Raw genomic sequence first — 27,274 nt, 5'->3', positions numbered from 1 at the left:
TAAAATCGCTATAAAATCTTTATTTACCCAGAACTATTGGTCTAACCTAGCAAGAACTCTAGAACTCTTTGAGTACTACTCAGAACTCTAAAAAAAATTAAGACATTTTAAGATTTTTGGTGTTGCGTGAAGTTAGCTCCAAAATTTTAAAATCGCTATAAAATCTTTATTTACCCAGAACTATTGGTCTAACCTAGCAAGAACTCTAGAACTCTTTGAGTACTACTCAGAACTCTAAAATAATTAAGACATTTTAAGATTTTTGGTGTTGCGTGAAGTTACCACCGAAATTTTAAAATCGCTATAAAATCTTTATTTACCCAGAACTATTGGTCTAACCTAGCAAGAACTCTAGAACTCTTTGAGTACTACTCAGAACTCTAAAAAAATTAAGACATTTTAAGATTTTTGGTGTTGCGTGAAGTTAGCTCCAAAATTTTAAAATCGCTATAAAATGTTTATTTACCCAGAACTATTGGTCTAACCTAGCAAGAACTCTAGAACTCTTTGAGTGCTACTCAGAACTCTAAAAAAATATCGATTTTTTAAACTTTTGGTCGCTAACTTCACGGGGGTATAAAAGTGGATCTGAAAAGGTAGGGGGACGAATGACGTCACGTCGTCCCCCGTGCCTATCTTTGCCCATTGTATTTTTTTAGGAAGTAGAGGGACGCCGTAGATAGTTTTGGAAGTGGGAGAACGGTGTCCTCCCGCGTTCCCCTTTATTTTTACCCCTGCTCTTACATATAGTAGAAACACAAAGGAATATAAAAGCAATGACATAATTTAAAATTATAACTTTTTAAAAATCAGTCATGGGCTAATATTTATTCACTGTATTTAAAGTAAAGTGTAAAATCTTTTCATTTTAAGTTTTACAATAAATCATTGTTGTTTATCAGTGTTGCAGCTTAATTACACATATCTTTGCGAACAAAGAAATACAATCAATTTTTATACACAAAATATTTTTTTACTAAAAAAAAGGTATATAAAACTACCGAATCGGAGCAATATAGTTGGCTAACTTCCCATACAACTCAAATATTAAAATAATAATAATAATAATAATAATAATACAATTAGAGAAAAGCAGGTCAACAACACGGGAGAAGATGACTTGTAGACGGACTTGAGGGACTCGTTTTCCTATAAAAGATTTTTTCCATTATCTTTTCAATGAAATATTAAATTACACACCTTACAATTTAAAATTTTCGGGAGGATGTATAAGTGGCCCTGATGAACAAGCAGAAGTGATTGTAATATTTAAAACAACAAACATTTAATGAAACAAAGATTGAACCAGCAGAATTGATTGATATTATAATAATGTTGATCCCAATATTTTAACAGAGGGAGAAAGAGAGAGAAAATATATGTCAACTCTTGTAATATTCCTAAATTACACATGAGCTTTCTTCGCGTATTGTTGTAGTGACATCGTTAGCGTTAACCGTCGGGAAATATGATTACAGCCAGGGGATACCCACGAAGGGGTCCACTGGACCTTCAAGAAATCTTATTTAAAAAAATGATGGTGTTTTGTCTGTACCAGGAAGCACTCATGGATAGTCCATCCGATTTGGACCGCATGAAATCTTAGTAACTTGACAGACATGTGTGCACTTCCTTAATAAAACTATACTTGATTTAACAGTGAAATTATTATTGGTTTATTTCTTAAGAACAAAGAAAAATTTAAGTATTTATATTGGCCAATCAATAAGCGCGAGAATTTCCCTGGATTTTCACGTTATGTCAAAAAATGCCCTTTTTCCTTTTTAGCTAAATTTACCTACGAAATTTCTCTAGATTAGGGAAAATTCCCTCAAACTACGAACACTGCTAGTAATTGCTGCGATACCCATGTAACTTTTACAGCATGAAACTAAAATATCAGGTTATCAGGAACATATTTTTTTCTTTAGCATAGCACAAATATACTCCCTTTTCAAAAGCAAAATATAAAAAGTGTTCCTGGGGTGCACAACTTCCGCTACTTGGAAATTATTTATCGTTTACTCGGATCGGATGCAGAATAACGTCGTGTCTGTCTTGCAATATTGTACCCCTCCCAACTTTCGATACCCTGCACAAAAATTTCTGGGTCCGCGCCTAATTGCAGTTTATACCTTAAGACTGTACTACAAACTTCAGTCAGGGCGTCTTAAACAATTGTTTAAGACGCCCTGCTTCAGTTCATAAATAATAATAATAATAATAATAATAATAATAATAATAATAATAATAATAATAATAATAATAATAATAATAATAATAATAATAATAATAATAATAATAATAATAATAATAATAATATTGAGGAGGAGAAGAAGAAGAAGAAGAAGAAGGAAAAGCAACAAACGATATTGAATACTGGTTTTTGAATGGGTATTATATGTTTATATGTTGAAAGTAATTGCTTGAGTTCAAGAGTTCGGCTTCTTTCTTCTTTCCTTTCTGCTTTTTTAAAGTGTACCTTAATAATTTGCTCTGAGAATCTTAACTATTCAAACATTACTATGCTATAAATAAAAGAATAATAATAAGACTGCAGACTGGTTTTTCATAGGGCCTACATATGTAAACAAGAAAAACTTACTACGGTAATACAAAAACAATTTACATAATAAAGGTATCAAATTTTTAAAAAACGCATATAGTGCAAATTGAGAGGTCGCTATAGTGCCCACTATCATATTGGTCCAGGGATTTTATTACATCCAGGCACCAGACCATATTAAAAAAAAAAAAAAAAAAAAAAAAGTCGATGAGCGAACGAGTATAGACACTATTAAACATGTCGAATGGCGAAACATCATTAAAATTGTTATGTGTAAATTGAGATAAATCAATAACATTATTTTCGTCCAGTAGAAAAATTCTGGGGAGGGCCAGCTTTGCTTCTGGAAGGGGCACCCCCTGGCCCCCCTCTAGTTCCTATGGGTTCGAACTTGGTCGATATTACTACTCAGCGGACTTTTCGCATTCGGTTCGAACTTGGCCGACATGATTCTATTTCGGATAGAAAAACTATTCAAATTTGAGTATCAAATTGTAGTGCAACAGATTCTGCACTGAGAATAAAAATCGCCTGGCCAACCTCGGATCGTAACAATGCCAGAAAATGTGGTGCGTGTAAGAACATCCATCCAGCAATCACCAAAGCGTTCCGCATTTAAACAGGTCGGTTAGGCGATTTTTCTCTCTCTCTCAGTGCAGAACATGTTGCTCTAAAGTTTGGTAACTCGAATAGTTTTTCAATCCGGAGCAGAATCATGTCGGCCAAGTTCGAACCGAATGCGAAAAGCCCGCTGAGTAGTAATCACCAGAGTTGGCGTGGGTCAATGAAAACTTGACCCACGACCCACTGACCCACCACCCACCATGACCCACGACCCACCACCCATCATGACCCATTCTGACCCACGACCCACCACCCACCGTGACCCACCACCCACGGTGACCCACTATGATCCACCACCCACGGTGACCCACTATGACCCACCACCCATCATGAACCACTCTCATCCACTTTGACCTATTCTGACTCACCAAAATCCATCGTCATCAACTCTGAACACGATCCACGGCCTCTTCTAAACTGACTAAAGAGTTTACACTTGTAATAAAACAAGACTGTGAAATTGTCACTAATCGGAGTTTGAATTTCTAGTCAATCGCTCAAGCACCACTCTGTTACAATAACAGTGGATCTGACCTTTACGATATAAAATGGTAAAGTGTTTGTCAGTGAGGAAATTGAAACAGTTCGAGGTGGGGGGAAATTAGTGTGTGCCTAAAATATTCTTGTACTAAGAGAGTATTCTTTCAAGTGTTAATTTCTGAACTCATTCCACAAGAAACTTCTATTCGCAGGAAAATATCCCTGTACAATATGGAAAAGGTTATGGTTTCTCAGTTCACAGTATTTTTCTCACAAAAGCCTTGAAAAATCAGTTGTTCATAGGGTATAAAGGTGCTCGGTTACCCTCTGTGAGAGCATCTCCATTAAGTATGCTCATAATTGTAATTTGTGTAATCACTAAAACACCACGTTAAATTTAAGTTACAAATATGCATAATTGCAATTATTATGAATATTTATTCAAAGTAGTTTACCTAAAGCAAAGAAAAGACTTACTAAAAATTAGGTACAAAGTTGAATGAAACAAATAAGCCATTAGTAATACAAGTATACATTTTCCGTAACACGTAATTTTCCACCTTAAAACAAATCTGAAATCGGATTTATTTCCTGTTGGTAACTTTTTGGCGGTAAATCATCCGCAATGTAATGATGTCCATCCTTCAGCCAAGAAATAACTAGCTCGTCTACTTTGAGCTTGTCTAGCGGTGGGCCATTAACATTGATGAGCAACAAGTTAGACAATGTTTGAGCACTTAGTGTATTTCTAATATTAGTCATCTGTAAATTCATAAGGGGAAATTCCCGTTCGCACTCTGTCGTAGAAATTGATAATACTTCTACCAGATTTCAGCAACCACTCATCGACAATCTGCTTGTTAGACTTAAGTCTGATAACGATTTTTCTTGGTTAGGTTTGAAATACTCAGCAAGAAGTATCATCTCTATCACCATACATCTTTTCCATATCGACCATGTCAGTTGTAATGTCGACCCATGTAGAACAGAAACTTCATCTACCACGCCTTTGATAGGGAATCTTGTGAATAAATTATCAATTAAAGCCTGATAAACTGATGATTTCTTATTTGTTTATAAATTTAATTTTTGTAATTACACATGAAGGTTTGATACCATTACCAAGTTCCCTCCCCCGTCTAGAAAGCGAAAGGGAACGAGGTTCCTGGAAAGTGTTGAGTTGAATGGGAATTTCCCTCCTTTTTCAACTTCAATTACCACACTGCTGTTTGCCATGTGCCAAATTACGATTAATTTCAATTAAATTATCATAGTATAATTATTTCCTTGTTGAATTATCAATACTTTTCAGTGGAAAAAAGGATGAAATTTCAAAGTTCCAAATCAAAGTAAGTAGACCAACGTAAAGGGAGAAAAAGTGTAAAATTTTCCATACAATTATGCGTACAATCCAAACTTCAAATTTCCGTGTAATTAAGCTTACAGTACAAATTTTATGCCTATTTTTCTCACAACTTTAAGTGTTGATTGTCCTGTGCTGTAAGCGCTCCAAATAATAAACATAAGCTTCAGCAATTATTATAGCAAAAAGCAATGGATATATGAAGCCAAGCACTGTATTTTTTGTTTCTAATTTTTTTCTTAAATAACATCGATCGTTTTCGATCATTTTTACAAACCAACTCACTACCAATTTTCCATATATAGAAAGTTCCCCCCCCCCCACATAAAGGAGAATTTTAAAAAATGCTAGGACACACACTGTTTATTTTCAATAAAGAGTTAATACACTGAATTTCATCTCCGTAAGTTTAACGGCTTGCGAGATACTAATTTTTTTCCGCAAAAAGTCGGATCCTCACTATCTCCTTAGGATATTATGCATTATAATAAAAGCAATATAACATCCCAATTTGGATTAAGGCCTAACTATATACCAAAAGTAATTTCATTTGACTTTGCAATTTGACCTTGATGATCAGGCACACATAGTTACATTCAATTTTTTATATAATAATTTATATATTACAGTGATTCAAAAATGTATTTTTTCCAGTAGTTAGCTCTAAAAACTCACAGATCTCGAAATCCAAGTAGTAGTATAAGTCCTATTGCTATTATTACAATTAAAAATATCTATATCCAAAAGTCCCTGAAGTTCTTTTTTCACTTGGTTAGATATACTCACCTCAGGTAAGTAAACAGAAACAAGTGGAAAAGGAAGGGAAATGAAGGTCTTGAAAGTAAAATGAAGACAAATTTACCAGTCTTCAGAAGATACTGTCTACCATGCAGTGAACAGAGAGGGTCGAGGTAGATCATAGTGAGTCGGTGGGTCGCAGTGGGTCATGGTGGGTGGTGGGTCGCAGTGGGTCACGGTGGGTGGTAGATCTCAGTGGGTCATGGTGGGTTGTGGGTCACAGTGGGTCATGGTGGGTGGTGGGTCGCAGTGGGTAACGGTGGGTGGTGGGTCACAGTGGGTCACATGCTGTTGACCCACGACCCACTGACCCACCCAGAAAACTTGACCCACCGACCCACTCCATCTCTGGTAATCACTTGGGACCGGATTTTAAGGTGCAAAAATGTGGTAGGAAAAAGGGAATAAAAGATGCTGAAAAATCATTCAAAAAGGTGCAAAAAAACACTGTTAATAGGATATCTTTATTAAGTGCTATAGCATACAGTTACGTGAACATTCTTTATTCAGTACAACAGCAAATATTGTTAAAAACTTCGCTTTATACATTTGACATAAATTGCAAAATTGTTTTATTTAATCTCAAACTTGTACAACATTCAACATTCTTGTAATAAAATTGTGGTTAAAACCAACTCGGTGTTTAAAAAGACATTAATTTAGCAATATTGTGGCTTAAGAAACCGTTACATACTACTGGGTTTTCGGAAACTGGTTATACTTGATTATGCGCAACATTTCTATGGTTTCGAAAGTTTATTTCTGTCGTTTGGAGTTCAGGAGACCCTTAAACATTGCTCGACATCAATGGAAACCAGTGGTGCATATCTTGTAAGCACATGGATAGGAAGTTCAATTGACGTTGCAAAGGTTTCTACGTCCATATTGTTTCGCAAATTCAGTTCAAATTTGTCCCTAGCAAATCCGCCAAGATTGTGCCTAAATTTATAGAATATTATGTGTAAACTAGATTGAAAATAATAATATTGTTCTGTTCAAATTTTAGAGAAATAGAAAAAAGGGACAATAAAGGTGCTAAAGACCAAAAGAAATTTTAAAAAAGGAAATTTTATTAATTTAGCAAAAGGGTGTAATATTCACGAAAAAGGTGCAACAAAGTGCGTTCATTTCAGTTCGTTTTATGTCCGAAAATACATATTTTGAACTTTGGTTGTTTAACAACTACATTTTTAGAAAAGGTGTTGCACCTTAAAATCCGCTCTAATCACAGAACCATCTTTACGAATTTACTGCTCCACAACAAAGCCACGATGTTCAACATGCCACGCCATTGTGACTACAGAAAATGGCATGTATACCGCTATCGATCGATATCCCCTCCGCCGACATATCCCCACCACAACTCACAAAGCGCCCTCTCCAAATACAGGAGATCTTTTTGCCGGACACTGTATTATCAGGTATGTCTGACAGTGACTGATTGTAATTGTAACACAGATTAGTTATAATAAGTGTTTGAGTTGGTAAGACAAATGGCGATCATAGAAAAACAGATGAAGAGCCGTCAGCTGGACTATACTAGTTGAAATGCATTATATGAGTATATGCGGTCTATAGAAAGCACTTGTAACACCTCTACTTATAAAGATCAACAACCTGAAAATGATAATGACAATCTTCGTGACAACATCTAACAAGATTCCAGCACATGATATCTATATACTACGCACTACATATAATTGTATAATTTTTGCATGTAATCAGTTTAACATTGCAGGTGAAGTGTTCACACGAACTGTGATTTCCCAACACATCAGAAAATTACACGGTATTTGATAACAATAATGAGAACGCAATTTCCTATAAAGTGTGAAAATATGTGTTTGTTTGTTTCTGCTTGGCGAAACATACTGATAATAACATAAATCCAAAGGTCATTTTCGTATGTCATAACCATTAAATATTTCATTTTTTTTTTTTTTTTAAGTGTATCAACAAAGAGCTGACTTTTAAAAAGCAAAAGATAAATAAATATTAAATAGGACATCTATTTAAGTTGCAACTTTCACACTTTTCTACTAAATTTTCTTGATATTTAATTCTATCATTAAAAATAAAAAGTAGACCTTATAATTTGAATTCCAGTTAGATTACTGAAAGGTTCACTCACCTATCTCCTAGCAGAGAGAGGAGGGCACAGGAGCTCAGCGGCGCCGCTGTGGTCTGATTTGACACATTAGTCTGCGTAAAGCGAAACACATCAGCGGGTCGAGTCCCTCTATAGAGCGTGTATGGTACATTTTTAATTGTCTTCGATGTTTCTATATTGGTGCTCCTGTCGAGCTGCTAGAAATTCAATAAGAAAGAGCTGCCTTGGTTAAAGGGGAAAAAATGGGAGAGCGCTCGCCTTTAGTGACAGCGGTCCCTGGTTAGATTTCCAACCACGTGAGTTTATAGTGGACAATATTGTGTTCGTAGGTTCTCTCCTGTTTCCTCCTTCATTCTCATTCCACCAATTATTTTATGATGATCCGTCTCCTTTAGCATACAGGATGTAAAACTTGTGTAGCTCCCTAGACGAGAAATTTCTTGTCTCCTCTTGATACGTCTTTCGTGGAGCTCTCGTGATACGCGAGGTTTCTGAGGACTTCTAGATGAAATTAACAAAAAAGCAGGGCATAAATTATGTACATAAATTTATAAAACGAGACAACAAAAGCACTTTAAGAACTATAGGAGAGAGTTTGGATTATGTGGACTGATGATCACAGAGTTCGTATTCTCGATAGCTTTATTAGTCATCTTGTCAATTGATTAATGTACTCTATTCATTTAAGATCTAGAAGCTGCTGTTGCTTGCATACACAGTTTATATATATATATATATATATATATATATATATATATATATATATATATATATATATATATATATATATATATATATATACAGTGGCGGCGATTGGACTTTAAAAGTGGGGGGGCAAGACACGATCTGAATATTTGTATTTCAATCTTGTTTTCCTGGTTGTCTCTAACACTTTGTTTGACGAAAGGTTGTATAACCTATAGGATAGTATGTTTCTCAGTTAAAATACCGTATATCGTATTTCATATTCTATTAAGTAATTTGACAAGAGCAACGGAAGTAAGCCCTTTGTACTCTTAAACAACGAAGATGTAAGAAAGATTTGATTCCTTGCTCTTGATCATTTTAAATTCTGTCTGGAAAATTGTGTGATCAGATTATTTAATAACAAATTTGCAAAACATATAAATAGAAAGGATATTATTAATCATACTAATGAATAATGAGGCTTGTTTTGTAGAAGTTATATTGAAACTAGGGATTAATGAACAACTCATATTTTTAATTCCATACATGCTATTAAATGTATGTTATTACTCTTAGAAAATGAAAGACAGTAAATACGACAAGCATATGCTACGACTCTAAAGCAATATTTGCTTTTGCAACTTCCCGAAACATGTTCGTTCCCATTAGGCGCTGTTTTCCCTTTTTTTGCAACACATCAAAACACAACAATACTTAGAATCACTCCACATTCCAGTTATACAAAATAATCCCAAAACCTAGAGTTATGTTGAGTTCACTAAACTTAATTGTATATACATTCGCACACACTGGCGTCTCTGGCATGTAAAATTTCAGGGGGATATCAAAGAAAGTAATTTAAATGGTACTACCTAGCTCAACCTGTTTATTAACTTCGATTCTATTTGTTAACCTTCTGCTTACCTTCACGAACTCCCTAAGGTATATCAAGAACTCGATTACAATCGTTTCACAGCCTGAATATTCCAAATAAATATAAATATTATTATTTATGTGATATTCTGTCGTTAGTAAATAAATTAAATTAGAATAAAATATTAAATATTTTGTACTTCAAAATATTTGGGGGGACGTGTCCCCCTCTCCCCCCCACCACAGACGCCCATGCTCGCACACCCCTAAACACACGACTTCAACGTATATTACAGTGCAAAATAATGAAAAAGGTAGAAGTTGTTTCTTATTACTCTCTTTTTAATCAATATTCTTTATTACTAGATAGAAGAAAAGATATTTTAGGAACTGTCAATTTTTGTGCAACTAAAGAATAACTTGTGAAATACTTTTCTTTTCTTTCTTCGAAATGTGCTCTCAATTATTCTCTGTTTCACATAAAAGGATAGGAAAAAGAAGAAGATTTTTCCCCCACCACGCTCAAGTACAGGTGAATGTTGGTGTTCCGTCTTCCACCATCAGCCCCCGCACACGGAGGTATAGAATGTATTTAAATATGTCTAGGCCTAAATAATAAATTACAACTTTCATAATAACATTGAGTATTTTAAAACACTTAATGACATTTACCTGCATTAGTGAGTAAGTAGCACATGTGTCATTTTAATGGAAATTTTATTGAACAGTTGTATTGTTTATTTTCCTTCTTTTTTGGCAGTCGGGGTTATGACATAATGTTGGAATGGCAAGGGATGTCAGGATTGGTAATTGAATTGGTATTTACTGCTTTGATACATGAATTTCATAATATAAAATCGGAAACCAAGTACAATATGTATGGGTAAATTATCAGTGCGTTAAGATAATAACAATAGAACCTGAAATAATAATAATAATAATAATAATAATAATAATAATAATAATAATAATAATAATAATACACTTCTTGTTTCCTCTCTTATATACATGTGTTCTTACATTAAAAAGAACCAGAAGAAGAACCAGAAGAAAAATAACCATATGTATACACACTGATAATAGTGAATAAATGCGTCTCGCCCCGGGCGCCTCAACTCAGGCAAATGCCCTGGTTTCTATTAATTATTTTTCAATGAAATCATTTTCCTACGTTTTTCTCTTCGTACGTACACCTGATGTGATGGTGGCAAAGTATATTTTTTTGTTTGTTGTTTATTAATACGCGGCGATAAATTTACGGTAAAGCATCATACACACAAGATTCATCAACATTGAAGTCTTCTGAGTTTATTAAGGGGGAAAATTTGTTATGGTGGACTTAGAAAAAAAATACCAGATTGATTGAAGCCTGACACGAAATAGTAACTGCAGATGCTACGTAATTTGAACAGGCCCATGTCTGAGTCTGTCCTTTCAAGCAAAATTATAATATTGGAGCTTAACCATCATAGTGAATTTGACGCCCCTAAAATTTGGCACCTTGTGTGGTTGCAATCCTCACCCGGCCCTTTCGTTGGCCTTGAGTTTAGCCAATTGATAATAGAGGAAATTGACTTTTGAATTGTTACTTGACTATTTTAATAAAAACGGAGTTGTCAACAGTCCTGACGACCGTTGAGGGGGAGGGAGAGTAACAGATGTTTGGAAATGGAATTAAATCTTTGAGTTTTACGTATCGCAGTTATGCCGGGTAGGCTAAAGGAGACTGTGATGACGAGAATGAATGAAACAGTGCAAAGAAAAAAGTAGGAGGAAACAGGAGAACTCCGAGAAAATCTGCAAAAACAGTGCTTGTCCACCACAAAGCCCACTAAGCACGAGCTGGGATCGAACCAGGGCCTTATGCCCCAGAGGTGAACGCTCTACCACGGAGCCACCACGGCCCCAACAAAAGTTTTTAGTTCTCACAGAACTCTTGTCTGGAGGTCAATGCAATTAATGGGTGCTATACATACTTGAATTTCATTATTTTCAACAGTCTATGGAGAGTTGAGTGAGAAAAGCAGGGCAGTTCATCATGGGTATTTATAGCTATCAGAATTTTATTTAACGTTGGCAATCCATTACGGGAAAAGACCTGATGTACCTTTGATCAAATTGCCGATTTCGTGAAGTCGTCATAGTTTTCCGAGAGGGGAAATACTTGTACGCGTATTTTGTGGACTTCTTAATTTATTTTCATTAAATTTAGCCTCCCGCCTACTTCTATAAACAGTTGCCTTTCCTACACTTGTCTGTTTCCCAGTCATGTCGGCGAATTCTTCAACAGTTAAATTAGGGTATTGTTCTCTTAAAGCATAGAAGATATTCAAAATGCAACGCTTCTCACCACTTCGTAACGCTGTCCCGGGCTCATGTTTTATCGCAGAAATACTGCAAGCATCATGAATTGTCGCTTCACAAAGCACTAAATACGCAATTATTTACAATTTAATATGCACTAAAATTTGTTTCAGACAGTGGCGGCGGTTGGACGTTAAAAGTGGGGGGGCAAGACTTCATCTGAACAATTGTATATTAATATTACATTTCCTGATTGTTTTTAACATAGTTTGATGAAAGGTTGTATAACTAATAGGAAACTATCTTTTTTCACTTAAAATACCGCATATCGTATTTCTATTTTATAAAGTAAATTCATAAGAGCAATACAGGTAGGTATTAATCCTTTATACTCTTGAACAACGAAAGTGTAAGAAGAGATTTGAGTTCTTGCTCATGAACATCTTAAAATTCTGTCTGGAAAATTGTGTGATTAGATTATTTAATAAATTTGCAAAACAAATAAATAGGAGGGATAATATTAATCATAGTAATGAATAATGACGCTCGTTTTGCAGAAGTTAAATTGAAACTGGGAATTAATAAACAACTTATACTTTTAATTCCACGCATGTCATTAAATGAATGTTTTTAGTCTTAGAAAATGAAATACAGTAAGTACTGCAAGCATATGCTATTGCAATATTAATTGCTTTGAATTGCAATCCCTGTACACAATTCCTGTAGTTTTCTTAACTCTACGCGGAGACAAATAACCAATACGTACTCACGCAACGGCAAATATATGGCACCATTTTTTCTATGAAACAGTAATACATACAAAACCTTTACCAGGGTCCACATTCTGGAAAATAAGTGAAAGTCAGGGAAAGGTCAGGAAGTAAAAATGTATTAGGTGAAGTCAAGGAAGTGGCAGATTGGCCAGGGAAAAATCGATTTAAGTCCATTGTTCAATTACTGAATTTATGAAATAGGGTTGATTTCTTTACTGTTAATGGATGCAAAATCTCGTGTTCTCAATGATGATATTGAGGGAGTCAGTGTTCTCTGATATAGTTGTTGAAACTAATTTTCTGCGAGAAAGACAACTAACTGCATCCTGGCATATTTGCTCAAAAGGGTAGACGCTGTTCTAGAAGAATTGCATGGTGCCAAGAGGTTATCTGGACAAGTGGCTGAGAACGCGAAGAAATAGTATCTCCAGCTCACAGTGAAAGCTCAGACTGAAGAATTTAAGGAACACTCGAATGAATTCATAGCCAATGACAGAGATTGTATTGGACTTGATTGGACTTTTGTTTACTTAGTCTTAGGAAATGGGAAGAACTTCGTTGACTTATGGACAGTTATGAAATTGTGTTTTATCTTCTTTCACGGAAACGCATTTTTTGAAAGTGGTTTCACAATAAATAAAATTCTCATTGTTGGGAACTTACAAGAAGAATCTCTGGTGGCTCAACGGATCATATATGATTCTGTGATGAGAATAGGTGGACCATCAAGATTAATAATTACAAGAGGTATGACAAATTCAGTGAGAAGTTCAACGAGACAATATCAGGAGTATTTGGAAAAGAAAAGAGAAATAAATGCTGGAGACGAGAAGAAAAGGGAGAAACGGAAGATTCAGCAACAACTAAAGGTGTTGGAGGAAGAAAAAAGGAAAATTAAACTGCGGAGACAACAAGAAGGATATTCAGATCAATGAGAAGAAAACTATGCGAGAAAGGGTGAAAAGAAATTTCTAAATAGGTTGTATTTAACAACTGCACCAGCAAAAGTATGTGTTACATAATGTGTGTGTATGTTTTTTTTTTAATAATCAGTAAAATCATGTATGAACTGTTTATTATTATAGGCAATATTATAATATTGTAATTGGTATTATAATGTGTATTTTTTTCCATATCTTAAGTACTCTGTATACTGCACACTTTCGATTGTAACTTTACAATTTGTGTAATATGTAGGCTTAATCAATATCGGCCTAATGAACATGTTTGTAAATTTACATTCGTTCGGAAAGAAAATTGAAAAAAGAAAGTAGCGGAAGAGAACAAGGCCAAATATTGGGAGTGTAGAGGCTGGGGTTTCTTTCTTTTTTCTATATTTTAAAGTTATTCAGGGGTCAGGGAAATCTGGAACTTTCGTCATGGAAAGTCAGGGAAAAGTCAGTTTCTTCAGTCAGTTCAGGGAAAAGTTCAAAAAAGTGGGGGGGCAACTGCCCCCTCTTGCCCCCCCTAATCGCCGCCCATGGTTTCAGATAATATAAACTATACAAAACATAATGGATACAGAATACAATTTAATATGCACTAATTTCACACGACACTATATATAATATAGTTACCACACACGGTAAATTCATACAATATTTGCACAGGTCGATAGTCTGCGCACTCGATACTCAGACAGCCAGAAGATTACCTTCCTTGAAATTGTAAATAAAGACAGAATGTCGACAGGATTGGTTTGCTTTCTCTCCCGATTCTTAAGTGAAACAATGATGCAAATTAACTTTATAACGAATTAGTTCTTATTTCTAGAAATGCAATTTAATAAATAGGACTAAAGCCAAAACTTTAATACATAAATAGTAAAAAATACTTTTCTTAAAGACAACAATTAAAAACAGTAATTGTTTGTTATTCGGGGTTGACAGGTAAAAACAGCAGTCAGTGCTTTCTCACCATCAGGTGCGAGCGAATTGACGTACGAATTTAGTGTGTACACGATTTTGTTTATTAGAAAAGCTTCCCTCCCTGTGAAGGTCAGCGGCTTGATTTCCCCTCCGTACTGGAGAGTGGTGGGTGGAAGGGGAGTTTCCTATCAGGTTGCCTGAAATAGATCTTAGTTTCAAAGCGGCTGACATATCAACCCCTTGTAAGAAGAAGTGAAAGTATGCTGGAATTGTTATGCTCCAATAGGTTAATTTTTGGGTTATTTTCCGAGGCAATTAAAACACAATTCCTGTAGCTTCCTTAACTCCACGGGAAGACAACCAGTATGTACTCATGCAACGGCAAATTAATATGGTACCATTTTTTTCTATGAAACAGTAATACATACAAAACCTTCACATTTTCAAATTAAACTATATACATTAACGGGCTACTTCAAAAAAGTGGGGGGGCAACTGCCCCCCTTTGCCCCCCCTAATCGCCGCCCATATATATATATATATATATATATATATATATATATATATATATATATATATATATATATATGTTATGATAATACATCGACAAACTGAAGAAGGTAGATATAAAATTGGGCAAAAACATGTCTAATGAACATCGGTCGAAAGCTGCACCGTTTTACCGCGAGAAGTGTTTAAAAAAACGGTGAAGGTGCTCATATAATGCTAAATACCTCCTGCAAGTGGAAAAATATTACTGTCAGGTCAACACATACAGAAAGTTCAGCTTGACAAATGCAATGACGTTCCGATGATAGCGGAGAAGTCACCGCAATACGGAGATCTCTACAGGCAGATGGAGAATTCACACACGTATTTCACGTCTGTGGGGATCACAGCAAGCACAGATAACAAATAGACAGACAGAATAGGGATATAGAAAACAAACCTTGGGTAACTTTTCACCCGATTTTCCCATTCGATGACAAATAGACATTGCAATATTATGACGACACATTTCTTTCTCATTTTCCATTGCATATTGAAGGATTGACTTATTAACTTGATTGTTCTCAGGCCGGTTACGCCCGGCCTGTGTGTGTCCGGCCAGTTTAGGGTCCGGCCCGTTCTCTGCCCGGCTCGAGATTCGGGCCGGGTCGGGTCGAGCCGGCCACAGAATACAGATCCATCCAGGCCGGGCCGTCTTCGGGCCTGGGTTTGCAGGGCTCTGGTGGGGATCCCCGTTGCGCAGCAACCACTCCGTTTCCATAGGTACGTCATGCATTTGTTAGATTTGTTAGATTTGTTAGATGCAACTTCTCATGTAATCTCAGGCTTTTGACCCGATGGAGATACCTTTCTGCTTGAGTGAGATATTCGGCATTATATCGACGCCTTCGCCGGTTTGTGAACACATCTTACAGTGAAACGGTGCATATTTCGATCCATGTTCATTAGACTTTTATTTGCTTAATTTAATGCCTATTATCGCCTCTTCCAGTTTGACGGTGTATTATCGTACCACCCTATATATATAGGCTATAGTTCTTCCTGTACAGTACATGATTTTTATATATACAATGGTGGGATTTTCCTTCTCTTCTTTTATGAGTGTGTTCCTTATGATGATGAGATTTCTTAGAAGTGTTTAAATATTTGGGAGTGAGTTAGTGGAAAGAAGTCAAGATGGCTGAGCAATGGAATAATAAACAGACATCATCTTCTTCTTCTGTGGAATTTCAGTTAAGGGCCATATGAATCTAATTTGTGTTGCGGAAGGAGAGAGCTGAGTGGGGGAGGGAGGAGATAACCTCTTGATACGTATCCGTCTACGTCACAAAATATTAAAACAGGAAAAAATCATAGGATTTATATGAACTTAAAGAACAGCTTACTTACATACATAAGTTAATTGAATTTCCTTCATTTAGGCTATAAGGATAGGATGTAAAAAAAATAAATTAAAAAGGATCTTTGAAATTCTCGGCATTTTTGCATATTACATTTTAAAATTTATTCAGAAAATGTAATTGAATTATTATTATTATTATTATTATTATTATTATTATTATTATTATTATTATTATTATTATTATTATTATTATTATTATTAACCTATATATTGTTTATGAAGAACCTGTTACTCATTGGTATTATATTAAATCTGAAAATTGTGTACGTGCCACTTCATCTTCTCTTGTAGATTCATTCTTAAATAGATATTTAGGTGGCAAATAAGGAAGTTAACGCTAAATACAAACAATATGTAATAAAACTAAACCTTGGCCTCGACAAAAGAGCCCCATATTATGAGTTTATTTGTAAACCTCGTGAGCTACTTGCCCTTGATACATAACAGAGCAAAATGAAAAATCACAGCCAATTTCCTTGACATTCGACAGGGCTCACGTACAAGGTCAGCATAGAAAAAAAGAAGCATATTAAGAAGCGCAAACTGGTACATGGTGAGAGGGAAAAAATATTAAAGAATGTGGAAGACGTACTTTCTACATGGACATACAAGAATATATAAAGATATTCCCGTAATTGATGGTCTCCTTCAAAGTAGAGCCCGACTTTAAGTAGTGTAAGATACAGGAACTACCGAAAGCAGGATTACATAATGATTGATTTGTAGGAATCGACGCTACAGGAATTTCTAGGTATCGATCAAGCGTGCACTCAAGACACTAACTTATATCAAGCACGAATCGCCTAAAATAAAATAACTTCCAGTTACTGTAAAAATAGTTCATTTGACTAATGATTAAACAAACAATAATAAGAAAGAGTATCATAGGTTTTTCAGTTGCAGTCATAAATTTGGTCTTCATGTATTCATAACATTTTAATTAGGAAATAAAGAATAATAGTAAGTATTTAAAAAAGCTCTCTTCTGCCCTTGTAGATTTTATATTCGCCCCCTCCGCGATATAAATGGTTTGAATTCTTCACTGGTTCCAGCTCTGTTATGAATTGTTCGATTCCTAGTTAAAGCTTAAATGGTTCAGATCAGACATTAAGCTGTAAATCCATTTCTTATACAGCTGCGATGCTGAAAAAGGAACGTTAAACTCAAGCCAAAAATACAAAACCCTCTGGCTTCTAGCTCTGCTGAACGCGTTCACAGACTCCCTCTTCATTCCACGTTACTCTACCTAAACAGTTTTCCAAATCCGAGCTACACCACATTTTCGCAAACGAAAATTGTACATTTGACTCTATTTCATGAAAATCGTTTACTAGGCCGTAGGCAACACCTCTCAAATGAGTTTTTCCACAGTTGCTTGCCCTAGAATGGCTTTTATTAAAATCGAGATCAATTTCGTACGGTTTTTAAATCATTCGGTTTGTGACTAATGTCATTATAATTCATTTAGGGATAAACTTTGACAAGAAAAGATTTATGAGCTACGAGGGAAAAATCCAGATTCTTTGAGAAAAACTAGTTTCAAAAATCAAATTACTAAACTAGTTATCAGATTTCTACTTAATATATATAAATAGTTAGAATCTAACACAGAAATATGGATAAACAAAAAACATCACTAGTTTCACAATACGATGCAATGATTAATTCCTGTAAAATAATGCAATATTGATTACCTGTTAAAAGCTTCTGATACGCAAGAATACGAAATTAGTTCTGATAATATTTGTTTTTGCATAGATCGAGAGAAAACATCTTCATTCTTTGCAATTTACAACGAATTAGGTTACCCCTCCTTAACACGTTAGTGAAAGTCTTATATGCAGTATACAGTATTATCTTCTTACAATTTTATTTTAAAAATTCACCTTTCTAACTCCTATCTTCAGAAGATTTCATCTCTCCGCCTGTTCTGATATCAATGAATTGAATCACACTTATATGGGCTAATTTGTTTTATGCGTCAGAGGTTTTGTTCCCATTTTCTTATTTTTTACAATCATTCTCTTTTTGTTAAGCAGGTCGAGAAGCCCGAATTAATTAATGTATAAATGTTATTTTCAAAATAAAAAAAAAAAAATCAATAGATGTTCTCATACATGTTTGGAAGAAAATAGTATAACTTTATTCTCTATTTATTTTCAATATTCTTAAGAAATACATAACTTAATTTGAATTTCTCGCGCTATGCAAATTAATGATTTGTTATTGAAAGAAATTCTTCGCAATTAAGTAAACCATGCACCAGTGATGATTTTAGGGAGAAAATGTTTGGTTGCACTCCTGGGTTCGATTCCTGGTGGAATGCAAAGTTTTCGGAGTTTATATAGAACTCCTGAAAAACAACTTGAATTAAAATGTAGCAAAGTATTTTCTAAGAAGGCACAGAAACGGTGAAATGCTCATTACGCATTATTTGGTTATAGTGTGCTGTAATGGCATTTTTTTTTTCATGGAATCTGAACCATATTCATACCATCTGATTTTATGTTAATTCCTAATATTACAGGAATTGTATTAGTACGACAAGTATTCTATCTTAAAGAGTATATTGAATTTCATATTGATGGGCAGAGAAGAATAAATAAATAAATAACCAAAATTTAAAGGCACTTGCGCGTTTAACTTCTTTTTTTATGTCTTTATTATTTACCTTTAGGAGTGTTATAACTCCGGTTATATTTCTAGGTGAGCACCGTTTTCTTTTAGAGCAAGAAAGGGTTTTCATAAAATACTACCGATTATATCAAATGTTGCTTCCGGATGAGAATAGAGATACTTTTCCAACACCTTTTTACTTCTTTTCGGACCCTTTATTCCTCTTTCTATTTTTTGTATCCTGTTCCCCTTAATCTGCCCATAATCATCTTTTTTCTTCTTTTCACTGTTACGTTCTAAAATTTTCAAGAAAAATGCAATATCTTCAATTACATCTGGTCATTGTAATTTACAACACAAGAACTAATTTTCTTTGAGGCAATGGAGTTTCTGAAGTATAGCCTTGTGCGCCAGATTGTGCTGATCTACCCCTGTGCGTGGTCAGCCATTGGCTTCAAACGCTATATTTCTAATCTTTCGAGGCAAGTACGTATAATGACTTCTATATAATTCTTTGCTATTTATTATGAGTAGGACACGAAATTTCTTGTCTGAATCCAGTTGCCAGATCAGAGAGTTTGGTCATCATTTTTTTCCGCACAAATGTAATTTGATTCAGGGTTTGAAAAAGACCGTTTAAAAAAACAATTCACCTGGGCCCATATGGTTTTTTCGGGTATTTTCGAGTTTATTTTATTTATTTTTTTTAATATTTCAATGCCTTTGGGGTAAAAGTGTTAAAATGTGATTTATATTTCAAGATTATCATTGTCACAACTTGCAACAATTTTCTATGCAACAATTTTCTATTCATTGCTGTTTTGAAAAAAATGACCGTCATTTTGAAATTTTACGTTGGATCGCCGCCAAAATATATACAGCTAATGTAGAGTGTCTTGTGCCTCTATTCTGAAAATTTCAATTTAAAAAACCGAAAATTGCGGTGTGGATACCCGCTATTTTGAAAAAAATGGCCGCCATTTTGAAATTTCACCTTGGTATGCCATTAAAATCTCTACAGGAAATTTAGTGTGTCTCGTGCTTGTACCCTGAAAATTTAAACTTGAAAAACGGAAAGTGGAAACCTGTTGTATGTGTGGTAAAGGCAGACGAACGAACAAATGTAGATCGAATCATTCCAATAGCCTCAGAGACATTCGCCAAATATGAACACCAAATATATTAATTTAAAACAACTCTATAACTCATGTTTTATAAAATAAATGTTTCAAAATGTCTTAAATAAAATTAAATATTTTCTAGCGTAAAATAAATGGTTTTATTGTTCACTTCCGATACTTTGTGCGTTCAATTACAGGATTTCCCGAGCACTTGTTGCAAGACCGTTCTTCCAGAAAAATAATTTAAAACAATTAACAAATATGCAGGGTATTTCAAAACAGCACCGACAACGTTTGGGAGAAGGTTCCTGACACCAAGATAAGACAAAACGTATAGATCAACCTAGGCGCACAAATGCTTCCATTCGGAGTTATATAAAACATTAAAAAAATGAACTTTAAAGGTTCATAGCTCCTCAACTATGAAACCTAACAAAGTCAGGTCGACTTCACTTAGAAACTAATATGCGCGCTATCCAAAAATACATGTTTCTGAATCCTGCGGTACTTCCGCAACAAATTTTTATAAAGGTAGTTGGTGAGTACTTCAAATTAAATGCTCGTAGCAAAACTTCCTCTATAAAAATTGTTGCGTGAGTACCGCCGGATTCTGAAACATGTATTTTTGGATAGTGCACATCTTAGTTCCTAAGTGAAGTCTTGACCCGACTACGGTAGGTCCCATAGTTATGGTGCTATAGACCTTTAAAGTTCATTTCTTCATATTTTCGGCAGCCTATAACTCCGAAAGGAAGCATTTGTGCACCCAGGTTGGTCTATACTTTTTGTCTTATCTTGGTGTCAGGAATCATCTCCCAAACATTGTCGGTGTTGTTTTGAAACACACTGTATAATTCATATTTCATAAAGTAAATGTTTCAATATGTCTTAAATGAAACTAAATATTTTACAGCTTAAAATAAATAGTTTTATTATTGGCGCGGTAGCTCAGTGGTAGAGCGTTCACCTCGGGTGCTTGGAGTTCCTGATTCGATCCCAGCTCAAGCCGTGTGGACTTCGTGGAGTACAAACACAGTGCTCGTGGGTTTTCTCGGGGTTATCCCGTTACCTCCCACTTTCTTGACTCCACCATTTCATTCATTTCTCATAATCACCATCTCCTTTAGCCTAATCGGCATAAGCGTGGTAAGTAAAAGAAGCGTTGAATGATGATATACCAAATTTCATGTCTCTATCCTTAAGGGATTTTGAGATGTGACAATCTTATTATTAACTACAGCCCAGATTTATATGAAAAATGCATGTTTATAGTAACATGCAAAAACGTATGGAGAATATTTTCTTCTTTCCGACGGACTTGCAAGGATTCGTTTGAGACGCATGTGTTGGTGCATATAATTTCGATGTGCATGCATATTTCGTAAACTTGCAAGATATTGCATATTTCCGAATTTTATTGCTGCATACTAGCATATTTGAGAGTATATTACAAGAAAGTGAACTGACTCACTTTGTAATCGCAGATGAAGAATAAAATGTTGTATAGAATAAGAGAAGACAGTGTTGTATCCTACTCTAAATTAGTCCACCTGACTTGCCTTGCACATGGTCTTCATTGCGTAGCAGAAACAATCACATGCTAATATGTAGCAGTAGACGCGCTTGTATCAAGTGTAAAGGAAGTATTTATGGAAGATCCATCGCGCGTAGGAATCTTTCGCGAAGTTAAGAAAAATTTTCCAATATCTTCTCAACCAGTGGAGCTCGTAGCTAGAAGCTGTGCCACATTATGCACATAACTTAAATCAAGTGAAGACAGTTGTAGACGTATTAAGTCCCGATGATACAGCCGCTATTTATGTGTCTGTAAAATGTTTCTCTACAAGTGACATTGAGAAAAAAATAAGTACATACACACGACTTCTCGAGAATATCTGAAATTATCAGATAGTTGGAATCCCATAAGAATGCTTTGCAGCATTCACCATCCTTGTTTGGTAAATTATTGCAGACTTTGCCCAGTGAAATAACTCATGGTCTTACGCAAATCGCGTCAGATAAACTTTAGCAAAGTATTAGACAAAAATCCCAAATACAAAACAATCTGTGCCATTGCAAATGTACTTAATGGTGAAAACATGGAATTGGAAGAGGGCGTAACACAGGAAGACATTTGGGTTGTTTTACATGCACCAGTGATTTCTGCTGATGTAGAAAGAAACTTTTCGACCTACAAAACGTTTCTTACTGATAAACGCAGAGGGTTGACAGAAGGAAACCTAAGGAAGATGTTTCATTGCAACAGAGATCATTAAGATAAGATATTTTTCTACGAAACTGACATTTTATTTTCTTAATGCATATTTCAGTGTATATGTTTAATTTTTAAATGCATATTTTAGCGCATATTTGCAAGCATATTTTGGGGTTTTATTTGTCCATGGAAATCCGGGCTCTAATTATAACAATTTCAAACCGCATCCTTTTCTCTTCCCACCTTTTTTCTTCCCTTGTAAGGGAAACATGAAAAAACACTCAATTATTTTAAATGAGAAGTTCAAATACTAAATTTCATGTCTCTAATCTTAAGGGGTTTCGAGAGGTAGGAATCTTAATATAACAATTACAAACCCCACTCTTTTTCGTCTCTTCTAAGCAGGCACGTAGCCAAGGGGGGGGGGGGTCCGTGGGGTCCGGGCCCCCTCTTCAAGACTAGAAATGAAAAAATTAAGGAAGTATGAAACAAAATGAAATTAGACAAAGAAGGATCAGTGTTAAAAATAAAAATAAAAATAAAAATAAACTACAGGAAGCTTTTGGTTACTCTTTCTTATGAGGAGATTTGTATTCCTTGCAATACATGGTGGCAAGGTGAGCGAGATAACCTGGAAGAGTCAGGGAATTTGAAATTTCTAGAAAAGTTACGGAATTCTCAGAATTTCTGCTACTAGTCAGGGAGATTTCAAGCTTCCGAAAGCATAGCACCGTTGTGTAACAGCGTGGAAATTCTTTATCATAATTTTTTGTCATTGCATCCTTGCGGTATCAAACATGTTATTTCAAAAACAATTTCCTATTGCTCCTTTAACCTGTCATTTGGAACAGACAGTAGTTGACGGAATAATAAAAACAAACAAACAAAAAAAAATGTGGAAAGAAAGTTCTGTTAACATTGGATTCAACAGACAAAGGAACGCAGATACTGTAAAATATTTTACAAAACATTATTGAGTATGTAGCTACTTTTTATAATACTGAATATGTACTTTTTATATTAGTTGAGGTCATAATGAAAGGAAAATTATGTTTGAATGAACCGAGGAAGGACGTAAATATTGTAAAATCTTTTTCAATACGCTTTATTATTTTACTCGAGATCAGTGTTGGGTAAGTTACTTGTAAAAATGTAACGCGTTACAAGTTACTTTACTTTCTCTTAAAATGTAACGCGTTAGAAACGCGTTACTTGCAACAAAAAGTAACTGTTACTGTACTTCGAAAGTAACGCGTTACTAACGCGTTACTTTTAGGTCCGAAACTTTAAAAATGTGAAAAAAATTATGACTTAAATTTTCCATACTACTATTACTACCGCTATTATTATTATTATTATTATTATTATTATTATTATTATTATTATTATTATTATTATTATTATTATTATTATTATTATTATTATTGCACGTTCTGAATCGCTTTATGTAAATCCAAGGATTTCTACTTGATATATGAACATTTTCATATAATGTAACATTGATAAAATGCCATACTGCGTTACTCGTAGGGATGGACACGAGCGAGTTCGAGCGAGTTTTCTTCGAAACTCGATTCGACTAGAAACAGACATCTTTGAGCTCGAACCGAGAAGTCGGCTCGAAAAATTTCCTCCAACTTGACTCAAGTCGAGCCAAATCCGGTGTGTAGTTTCGAGTACATTCTTCAAGTATATTACATAGACAGTATAATTATTATCCATGACACTATTACTACTACAACTATTAGTATTATTATTATTAATTATAACAACACTGTATATAAACATGAAAGATAGGTAGTTTGTATTTGAATACTAAAAAACTAGTTGATTGCCAACCTCGGTAGTCGTGAAGTCTAGGAGTCAAGGACATTGTTCACTAGCTTCTGAATTTGGGTTGAGGGTCTAGATTGGGTATTCGCGCTCGAGCCAAACACTGTTAAAAGTTATAGGGCCCTGACCAAATATATTCAAAACTGTTCGGCCCGGGTTTAGAATTGTCAACGACTCGAGCAACTCGGCTCACAGCTCATTCACTATCGACCCAAACCGAGAAGTGAGCCGAACCAACAGCTCACCCAACCGACTCGGCTAGAGCCCTCGGCCCAGTTGAGCGGAACCGAGCAGATGGCTCATCCCTACCAAGTCAGCTCGAGCCGATGCTTCACCCCGAGCCATCTTCTCAGTTGAGCCAAGCGAAGCTGAGCTTGTTATTAAAAATCTCTTGTGTCTCGCTATCGAGACGAGACGAGATGCGAGCAGTGTCCCCTCTCGTGAGCAACACTAAAAGTATTCCATATCACTGTTTAGCTTACATTTCTCATGGCTTTCGTTTTCCAGTGTAATTAGGCCATGATTTCAAGACGAGTTAAAACGAATGAGCCATTTATCAAACTCGACTGGACTCGAAATTCGATGCGAAAAACTGAATCGGCTCGGAACTCGACTCGAGGATATTATCTTTGACTTGACTCGAAACTCGACTTGAATTCGAGTCGAGTCGAGTTTTAGCTTGACTCGTGCTTATCCCTATACGTTAGAAAAAATGGTTGCTTATCATTATTCTGCTAAACTGATTATACAATAATAACAATTTTGTTCTGTAAAATTAAAAATACAGAATATAGAGAAACATTACACTACAACTAATAAAATGAGAACACATGAACTGAGGGTGAATCAAAACTTGCCAGTAACTCTAAAATCGATACATGCTTTTTACAGCTAGTTTCAAACTCTTTAATCAACAGGACTCTAGGATAAGCAAACTGGTCTTAAAGAACACCAATATTACATACCATCAGCAAACTATGTTCTAGTAATAAAGTAGGCCTGCTCATGAAAACACAGTTTATCCATGTTAACCCCTTACTGTAAATCGTTAATTATGGCACCCTAGTTGTTGATAAATATTTTCCGCTGGGGCACTTCAGACACTTTACTTTTAAATTCTGTCTATCATCATCCTCAGCTCTTTAAAAAAAAAAAAGTATTCTTTCAAATGTTCGAACGGTAAAATATTTTCGTTCTCCATCTTTATAAAAACAACACCAATCAAAGTAAAATAGACTACTGGTATCATTGCACTCCTAGTTTACTCACTGAATGTACTGATTTGGAGATGTCAAAATCTACGACAAGATCTTCCAGGTGCTTGCAATCAGTACACGTGATTTCCTTAAGGCTGTCCTCATCTTCCAAAAACAGCAAGGGGCACTACGAACTTATCTGTTTCTCTGTGTGTCTGTGACTGTCGGCCACTGACATACGTAGTTCATGCTCGATTGTTTCATTCTGAGAAATTCACTTACAGGAAAGAAAAATTTGTTTCCGAAAAAAATATACATATATTGTAGTTACTCATCCGAAATGTAATGCGAAAAAAGTAACGCATACTAGGTACGTTACTTAAAAAATTGTAACGCGTTACCGTTACAGTTACTTTGGAAAAAATGTAACGAGTTACTAGGAAACATTACTTAAAAAGTAACGCGTTACAAGTAACGCGTTACTTGCGTTACGTTACTTCCCAAGACTGCTCGAGATTTCTTCATAGTCTGTTATTAAAATACTTACCAACATATCCTCATTTTTTTGTCCTAACAAACCAATATATGTTGATAGTAAAGTAGTTTAGATCGATCGAGCTCCTGGCCTTCGGAATTTCATGTACCCCCCTCCCCGTTACAAAATCCCGGCTAAACGAACCAATAAAATAGTTTAGAATGATTGAGCCCCTGGTGTGATGACTACAGTATTTCATGTCACGAACCCCCCCCCCCTTCACAAAATCCTGGCTACGTGCCTGCTTCTAAGGGAAATATCAAAAAACGCTTAAACGCAATAATTATTTTAAATGATTATATATATTCAAATTGTAACTAGTATGTATATGTTAGCCTGCTTTTAAATTTAAGTTGAAATTCTATACTTCACTTCCTTCATTCCACCATTTCATTCATCTCTCATTATCACCGTCTCCTTTAGCCTAACCGGCATAATCGTGGGGCGTAAAACTCAAAAATTTCATTTCATTTTTTCAAAGTTCAAGTAGTACATCTATAACTACTGGTTGCAATACATTAAGAAGGTCAGAGATAGAATATGTTCCTCGGACGCTGAATCCGTGTCAGAAACCCTTAATCGCTATGCCTAAAACTTGAAATAGGAAATCCTTAAATTGAATTGCTTCCAGTTTAAATAGATGGTTAAGATAGGAGATACAACCTACTCTTGGAGAGCTGAATCTCCTACAAAAAATGCGTTTCGATATATATTACCGTCTTTGCTCTACGAAAATCAATACTGAAACCGGAAAGATTAGTAAATTTCAAATACTTCTAGTTTTCGTAGTGTTATGGGTTGTGATGGTATGTTCTTTTGACACCGTAAATAAATTGCAGAAAATAGCTTATCGTTATCTATTACCATTTTTGTTCAATGGCGATATCTACAACCTGAAATGGTTAATTTTAACCACATTCGGATTCAATTGAGGATTAATGGAAGAGATAAAACGTAAGCTGAATCGATTGCAAACCCTGCATCTCGATATATAACCAGTTTTGCTCTACAGAAATCTATATTAAAACCGGAAGTAGTAGTAAATTTCAAACAGTTCAGGTTTTGGTGGGTACAGTGTTGCTGTTGCGACAATATTTTCTCTCAACACCTTGAACCGATTGCAGAAAATCACTTGACTCTATCTATTACCATTTTCGTTCTAAAGAACAAATGTTGAAACCGGAAATATTTAATTTGAACCATTTCTGGTTTGAATATAGGGTTAATGGAGAAAATAACACTATTCTTGAAAAATAACGCGTCTTGATATCTCTTGAAGTTTTTGGTCTATGGAAATAAGTATTGAAACCGGAAGTAGTAGCAAATTTCAACCACTGCCAGTTTTGGTGCAGCGGTAAGGATAGTCATGGTACGTTGCCTTGAAACGCTGAATCGTTTGC

At 35.2% G+C, this 27,274-nt stretch overlaps 1 protein-coding gene across 1 annotated transcript in view; it reads right to left on the bottom strand.

Annotated features, from left to right (window-relative positions):
- The window catches only part of LOC145664513 (protein yellow-like), a 307,857-nt gene that overhangs the window by 179,297 nt on the left and 101,286 nt on the right, over nucleotides 1-27,274 (bottom strand). The window lies entirely within an intron of this gene.

The sequence above is a fragment of the Thermobia domestica genome, chromosome 11 (genome assembly GCF_964235325.1).
Source record: "Thermobia domestica chromosome 11, izTheDome1.hap1.1, whole genome shotgun sequence".
Classification (NCBI taxonomy): domain Eukaryota; kingdom Metazoa; phylum Arthropoda; class Insecta; order Zygentoma; family Lepismatidae; genus Thermobia; species Thermobia domestica.
The sequence above is the reverse complement of the archived record's forward strand: the minus strand, read 5'-3'. Positions and strand labels throughout refer to the sequence as shown.